The 7,540-nt window shown below is 36.7% G+C and overlaps 1 protein-coding gene across 1 annotated transcript in view; it reads right to left on the bottom strand.

Moving 5' to 3' along the window:
• Positions 1-7,540, bottom strand: part of Nbeal1 (neurobeachin like 1) — a 194,157-nt gene that overhangs the window by 131,536 nt on the left and 55,081 nt on the right. The gene's annotated exons all lie outside the window — the stretch shown is intronic.

Consider the following 7,540-nt stretch of genomic DNA (forward strand, 5'->3'; position numbering starts at 1 on the left):
CAGCGAATTATTTAACAGACATTGGTGTTTTACATATTTGGCTTCCAGTCCTCATGATGAATGGAAAATGTATTTTCCATCTTCCTTTGCAGCTAAGGGTAACCATGTAACAGTTCTGCTTAATGATACATGATAAAAGACATGGAAGCATTTTACCCTTGGTCCTTTTAACTTCTACCCTACTCATAGTAAACACTGTACAGTATTAGTGAAAGTAAGTACCACTATGAAAGCAACTCCACAGTCAACCACCGCTACATTGTTTTGTACTAGGTATCAAACTCAGGCTCTTGTGTTATGTCCCCAGAACCTCCCCTATGTTTTTTTGTTTAACAAGGGAACCCTGATGTTTTCCTGAATGCACTGCTACCCAGAATGAGGATCATATTCACTAGCTACCTTTCCTGTTACTAAGGAAGTTGAGAAAACAAGTTTTATCCACTTTTTATCTGGACATATTTGACTTGTTACAATCCTATCAGTTTAGCACATGAGACTTTTTAAAAAAAAGTTAGAAAGTATCAACTTTTCCCTTTTCACTTTTTTCTGGTACTGGGATTGAACCCAGGACCTTCAAAACTGAGCTACAAAGAATGACAGAAATATATGATGAATACTGTAATTTATGACAGTGAAAGATACACTTTCCCAAAATATTTCTCTTGCTTCTGACACACTTATCAAATCATTCTTGCCACTTTCTGAATCAGTTTGGGATCTGTCTTTCTGTCTGTCTGTCTGTCTCTCTACCTACCTATCTCCCTTTTTTTTTTTCAGACTGTGTCTCTCTTATGTAGTTCAGGCTGGCCTTAAACTCTTGGTGATCCTTCTGCCTCAGCTTACTGAGTGCTGGAACTATACCAACATATGTCATTACACCTTGCTCAAAATATTTTAAAATTTAGACACGTTTTTCTAAAAAATAAGAAAAGGGGAAGGGAAAAAGGGAGAGGTTGCCTAGTTTTGGTGTAATTTGTGATTCTTTTGCCTCAGACCGCCAGATTTCTGGAAATACCAGCATTCACCATATCTAAAAAATGTCAGCTTTTCACTATTTCTTTAGAGAGAGCTGATACATACCATTTATCTCATTTATTACTACTTCAAGTTTTGTGCCCAAATGCCAGAGTAATGGCCAGAATTCTAGAAGGTTTCTTAGAGAATATAAAGAACAGACTGAAATCAGCATGAGTCCCTGAAGACCCCCCAGTCATTATGTTAGCCCTGGGGATTTTGTACTTCTGTGGGGACTACAGGAGATGGAACTACAGCCTTGCATATGCCATGCTCACACTCCACCCTTGAGCTATATCTGAGCCCCACAATATTTTTTAATTGAGAAAGGAAACTAAATGTGTTACAATTTTATAAGCTGCAACTTAAAGCAAATCAAGTCTCCATTGCAACTGTGATTCACTTAAGTTTTTATACCTGCAGGTACTTTACTGCATGCTTTATTTATATATTATGTCATTTAGCCATCATAACTATCCTGTAAATGTTAATGTTTCCATATTATGCACAATTTAAGACACATGTAAGTACTTTAAGGTCAATTAGTTAAGATATATATATAACTCAACACATGTCAGTAACAAAGACCTTGCTCTTCACACAGACACACAGACACAGACACACACACACACACACACACACACACACACACACGGCTGTATTTTAGGTGCATTCAGAGAGAAAGAGAACAAATATGCCCATGAAAAGATCAGGCACAATGATGTGGACAGGAGACTGGACTTCAATTTTTCTGTTCACCATTATAAGATCATTCTTATGTCTTCAGATACTCAATTCACTGAAATTCCTCAGTACTCACTCCACACTCAACAAACAACTCTGTGGAGCATAGTGGCTCACACCTGTAACCCTAGCACTTGGGAGGCTGAGGCAGGAGGATTGCTACAAGTTCAAGTCCAGCCTGGGCTATAAATGAGTTCAAGGCCAGCCTAAATCACATAGTGAAACCCTGTCTCAAAAAGACAATGACAACAACAACAACAAAATGAACAAAATAAATAGCTCTCTGCTTTGGTAGAACTGAACTATGTCCTGATCACAAGGCTTTCTGAATAATTTCAGTACATAAAATAAATTGAGCTATTATCTACTTAATTTTCATGTTAAGTTTTCGTTATAGTTTCTTGGGGTTGGACTGACCCTGGTACTAACAAAAGATGTGTATCATTTGTGCACTAAGATAATGGGATCCAAACAGACTCATTTCTATTTTCATTCATGTATATCTATTCTTATGTACAGTAGTGAAGAAATGATAGAGAGGAGAGATTCCGAACCAAAAGAAGAATACAACTAATATAAGAAGGTGCGCAGAAAAACTTAAGCTAGAAAGTAAAATTCTGGACACACTCATTGTAGAAGATCCTTATCTCCAAAGAAGTAAAGAAGAGAAGGCTATAAAACCCACCAGGAAACCTAAGTGGGGATTCTAGCTTACCATCAAAAAAGGAACAGGATAAATAAAAGAAAGAAATTTAAGCAGTGTTCTAGAAGACACAGGTGGGAATAAAAATAAGTCTTTAGGAACTTGGCAGTCTAAGCGTCTGCCTGGCAAGCACAAAGACCTGGGTTTGAGCCCAGGTACTGCATGCTATATTGGCCCCAGAACCTTGGTGCACCGTGCTGGCCACCAAAACCCAAGCATTCCCGATCAATGTGTGGTGGTGCACACCTGTAATTCCAGAGGAGATGAGACAGGAGGATCATTACAAATCCAAGGTGTGTAGTGAGACCCTGTACCAAATAAATAAATAAATGCAAAAATAAATAAATAAATAAAAAGAAAAAATATTTTTAAAAAAGTCTAAAATTTCCAGTGAGTACAAGGCTAAAAATCTATGTAGAGAGAAAATTTAAAAAGCAAAGGTAAAGACAAAAGGAAGAATGTAGCATTACCAAGATAGGAAACTCATGGGAGTATTTACAAAACAAATATCCAAGAAAGCAGATCTAAATTGGGCACATTTAAAAGTTTACTTAAATACATAGTCACTTGCTGTTTACTCGACAAGTAACAATTAATTACTCTTTGAAAATTTCCTATCAAAAAAGGAAATACTAATTAAATTATCAAGTAAAGAGCAACTTCTTTTTGCTTTTGGTTTCTCTGAGACATAGTGGGTCTCACCATATAGCCCAGGCTGGAGCTGAAGTGCTGCCAATCTTCCTCCCTTAGCCTCCTAGGTGTTGTGATTATAGGCACATATCACCACACCCAGCTTGTTCTCTGGTTTCTTCCTGAACACAGACAAGGGTTTGTTCCTAATGCTTAGGCTGCTAAGGTAATATGCCAAAAGTATTATCAGCACAATTTTACATCTTTAAATAAAATGTAGGGGGCCAGGGAGACGACTCAGTGGAGTAAGTGCTTCCCTGACAAGGGCAAGGGCCTGAGTTCAATCTCCAGTTCTGCCAAAATAAAAAATAACATAACATAACATAACTAAAATAAAATAAAATAAATAAAATAACAACATAAAATAACATAACACAAAATAAAACAACTCAAAATAACATAAAATAAAATAACATAACATAAAATAACACAATATAACATAAAATAACAAAATAACATAACATAAAATAAAGTAACATAACATAAAATAACATAAAATAAAACATAAAATAAAATAACATAATATAATGTAAAATAATAAATAAAATGTAATTAAATTTTTAAAAATAGAAATTTTAGCCAGGTATGGTGGTATATCCTATAATCCCAGCACTTTGGGAGGCTGAGGCAGGACTGTAAATTTAACACAATCCAAGAAACTTGCTGACTTAGTAAGATGCTGTTTTAAAATATAAAAATAACCAACCATAGGAACCCAAACAAAAAACAAGTGAGAACTGAGGATGCAGGTCATTGCAAAGACCCTGGGCTCAATTCCTAGTACTACAAAATAAGTAAAAAAATTTTCTAACTTTTAAAGTAAAATTGCAATTTTATTTTTCCTGTGGAAACAATTTCTTATTCTTTTATTTAAAAATCAAATTCAGTTAAAATAGGATTTGCTTATTTCAAATGTAGCCAAAAGAAACCAGGGTGTGCAAGGTGATCAGTTAGGGCTAGAAGCAGAGGCACAGCTCCTAGTCGGAAGGATTCCAGTGTTAATTAAGGAACTGTGTTGAAGATGGAGATGGCAGAGAAGGATCAGTCTAGCATCTGATGTCCCTGGTGCAAGTTCTTTCTTCCTGGTGCCATGTTGACCTGACCTGCTGAGCCCCCCTGAGGCCGCTGTGTGAGAGAGCTGGGACTGGGCTGCTCAGCAGCACCTCATCTCACAGTGGCTTGGTGAAGGTCTCATGCAACCCCAGAACCCCACCTCTCTTCCCTCTCAGGTGACACCCTCCTCCTGCTGGCCTTTCCCATGGCTGTCTTGTCTGCCAGAGCTGAGCCCTGGAGCTCTGGGTGTCAGTAGTGGGGAGGACACTCCAGGTTGGCAAGGCACACATGGGGCATGGTTGTGCTTGTTCGCGATCATACTTCCTGACCTTGGCTATGATAGGGCATGGAAGGCCAGATCAGAAATGGGAGGAGCGCTGGGCCCTGCTCCCACGGGATCACAGGTATTGTTCCCAATTCCTTTAGGGTCCCTTCACTTGGCTGGGACAGAAAGGAAAGCTGAACATCACGAAGTCTCCTAGCGGCTCTCAGCCCTTGGCGCTGCAGCTTGGGACAGACTATCTATTCCTCTGGTTTCTGAGCCTCCCTATCCACCCCTCAGCAGTCAAGGCTTAACCCTGTGCTGGCTGGTGCATGATGCCCACCCTCCTGTCTCACCTTATCTCTTCAGTTCCCTGATTTCTGCCTATCTTTGGAGCTCTCCAGTGTTCAGTCCCTAGTATTACAGCTCCCTAGATTAACACCTGCTTAGCCTGCAGCACCTGGGATATCCAGGAACAAACCCATACTTGAGCATGCACAAGCCACCCTACCTCAACCTTAAAAATTGCAATTTAAATATGCAATTTGTTATAAAGAATGTAATGAGTGTTATAAAGAATGTTAAATAATATTTATATGGAAAAAAAATCTGCTAATGTAGGGAAAAAATTTAACCTGCTAGGTAGAGTGTCATATGCCTATAATCCCAATACTCTAGTACTTGCCAAGCTAAGCCGTGAGAAGCATAATTCCAGGCCAGTTTAGACAACACAGCAAGTTAAGGCCACCCTGGATTACAGTGAAACCCTATCTCAAAAAACATACCAAAAAGAATGTGAACCTAATAGAAAGTAAGAGTAGAGAGCAAGGGAATTCAAGGGATCTATAACCTTAAAAAAAATTACATCTTCATTTCTACTAATCTTAAACTGAAACAAAGCACATTTGTAGTTTTAACACTGATAAATGTTAATTATAAATAATAAACCATATGTTACTTTATCACTGATAAAAGTCAGATATATTTTCACACACAACGGTTGTTAGAATCATTTCTTCTTTCCTTTTTTAAAGAGGAATTTCACTATGTTGCCTCAAGACGGCTTCAAATTCTTCGGCTCAAGGGAACTTCATGCCTCAGTCTCTTCCCTGCCAGATAGTTTTTACGTGTTACAGAGAACACATATGATTACAAAACAAGTGTTTTTGGATAGCATTCAGTATAAGTGGTTCTCTTCATGACCTTACATATCTTACATATTTAAAAACATTCTGGCAACAGGCTTCATCGAATTGTCTAAAGGATATATACACATATTTAGTAGTTATGACAGAAAAGTATACCTTTAGAAAACCAAGCTGCTAGGATCTGATTTCCTTAGAACAACAAAAATTAATCTATACCCTAAAGTGAGAAATAGTAGCTGAAAGCCAGCAAAATATATTAACTTACAATACTGAAAATTGCTAAATCTATTTATTTAGTAATCCTATTGTCAGTACTATTATTTAGGTTTTTTGGAACCAACATAAAAAGTAAAAACAGCTTATGTTTTAAACAAAATATAAACTCAAAACTATACAGTTTATGAAGTTATAAAAACAAAGAACACATTAAGCAATCTATGGAAAATCTTTGGTACTGTTAACTATGATTTATATGTTAACTTTCAACACTGTCCTCACCTGCCCACCGGCTACAATGGCTCCAAAGAGATGCAATAAGCAACATTTAAGACTTTCCTTGAGATGTTCACTTTCCTGAAAACATTCTGTGAATACAATACACAAACAAATAAATACAATTTCTTTTACAACAGGATTAATTTTTAAGGAATGTGTATACTTAAAGCATGAAGAACTATTTGGCTAAAATGCCATCAGAGGCAAATATGGTAAGCATTTTATAATGGGAAAGAAAAAGAGAAATAATCAGGTAGCACTTTGGTACTTTGTGATTTTTCATTTAATTCTAATAGTTTTCCACAGGAGAATATCCTGCTCCCACTTATAAATGAGAAAGTGAAAGATCGAAAGTTAGCTTCTTACTTGAGGTCACACAGCAACTCAGTAACATAGCCAGACATCAACCCAAAACTGACATAAAATCGTATTTTGTAGGATTTTTTTTTTTACTACTATTATTGCCTCTTATTAGTACTAAGTGACTAGTCAATTACAAAATGAAAGAGTAAGACAAAAAATATTTCCTGTGACTATTCCAGGGCTAATATTTTAAATAAAATTCAATAGCAACTTTGTTTTACCACTATAAATTATCATTTAAAAAATGTTACAAATGGACAGGTCAAAGAATAGCAAAACAAACAACAACAACAAAAAAGGACAAAGAAAAAGTAAGTCCACCCGTGACCTTTTTCTCAATGTGCAACACCACTCCATCTTTGTCTTATGTTGTGTTTTTGTTGAGGTGTTGTTTTTTTTTTTTTCTTTCTTTTTTAGACAGGGCCTCACTATGTAGTTCAGCTTTTAATTGATTATGTAGCTCAGGCTGACCTAAAACTCACTGTAATCCTCCTACCTCAGCCCGCCAAGTATAGAGATTACAAATCTGGGCCACCACACCCACTGTATCCTCCATTTTGACAAAAGAAAAAAAAAGCTTCACGTATACACTTTTCTTTCACTATCCATGGGTAAATGTTTCCAGGACCTTCACCCCAACATGCCAACACTATGAATACTCCAATTCCTTATATAAAATGGTGCAGTGTATCCACATCACCTGAGCTGCTTCTCCTATATACTTTAAAACGTCCTCCATAATTGAAATACCACTATATGTAATACCACTATGTAAACAGTGGTAATACCACTATGTAAATACCACTATGTAAATAGCTGTTGATGCTACACTGTCTTAGGAAATAAGGACAAGAAAAATGTCTATACATGATCAGTACAAATGCAACAATTTTGCTGATCATTTTTAAACTGTATTTCGTTAAATTTACATAAACTCATGGGTGCAGAGTTGATAGTACTGCATCATTTTTTATTTTTTAAATTTTTAGGGGAGATGGCTCAGTAGAATAAATGCTTGCCTGGCAAGCGCAAGGGTCTGAGTTCGATCCCCAGTTCCACCAAAATAAA

This window comes from Octodon degus, unplaced genomic scaffold (assembly GCF_000260255.1).
Source record: "Octodon degus isolate 3935 unplaced genomic scaffold, OctDeg1.0 scaffold00016, whole genome shotgun sequence".
Classification (NCBI taxonomy): domain Eukaryota; kingdom Metazoa; phylum Chordata; class Mammalia; order Rodentia; family Octodontidae; genus Octodon; species Octodon degus.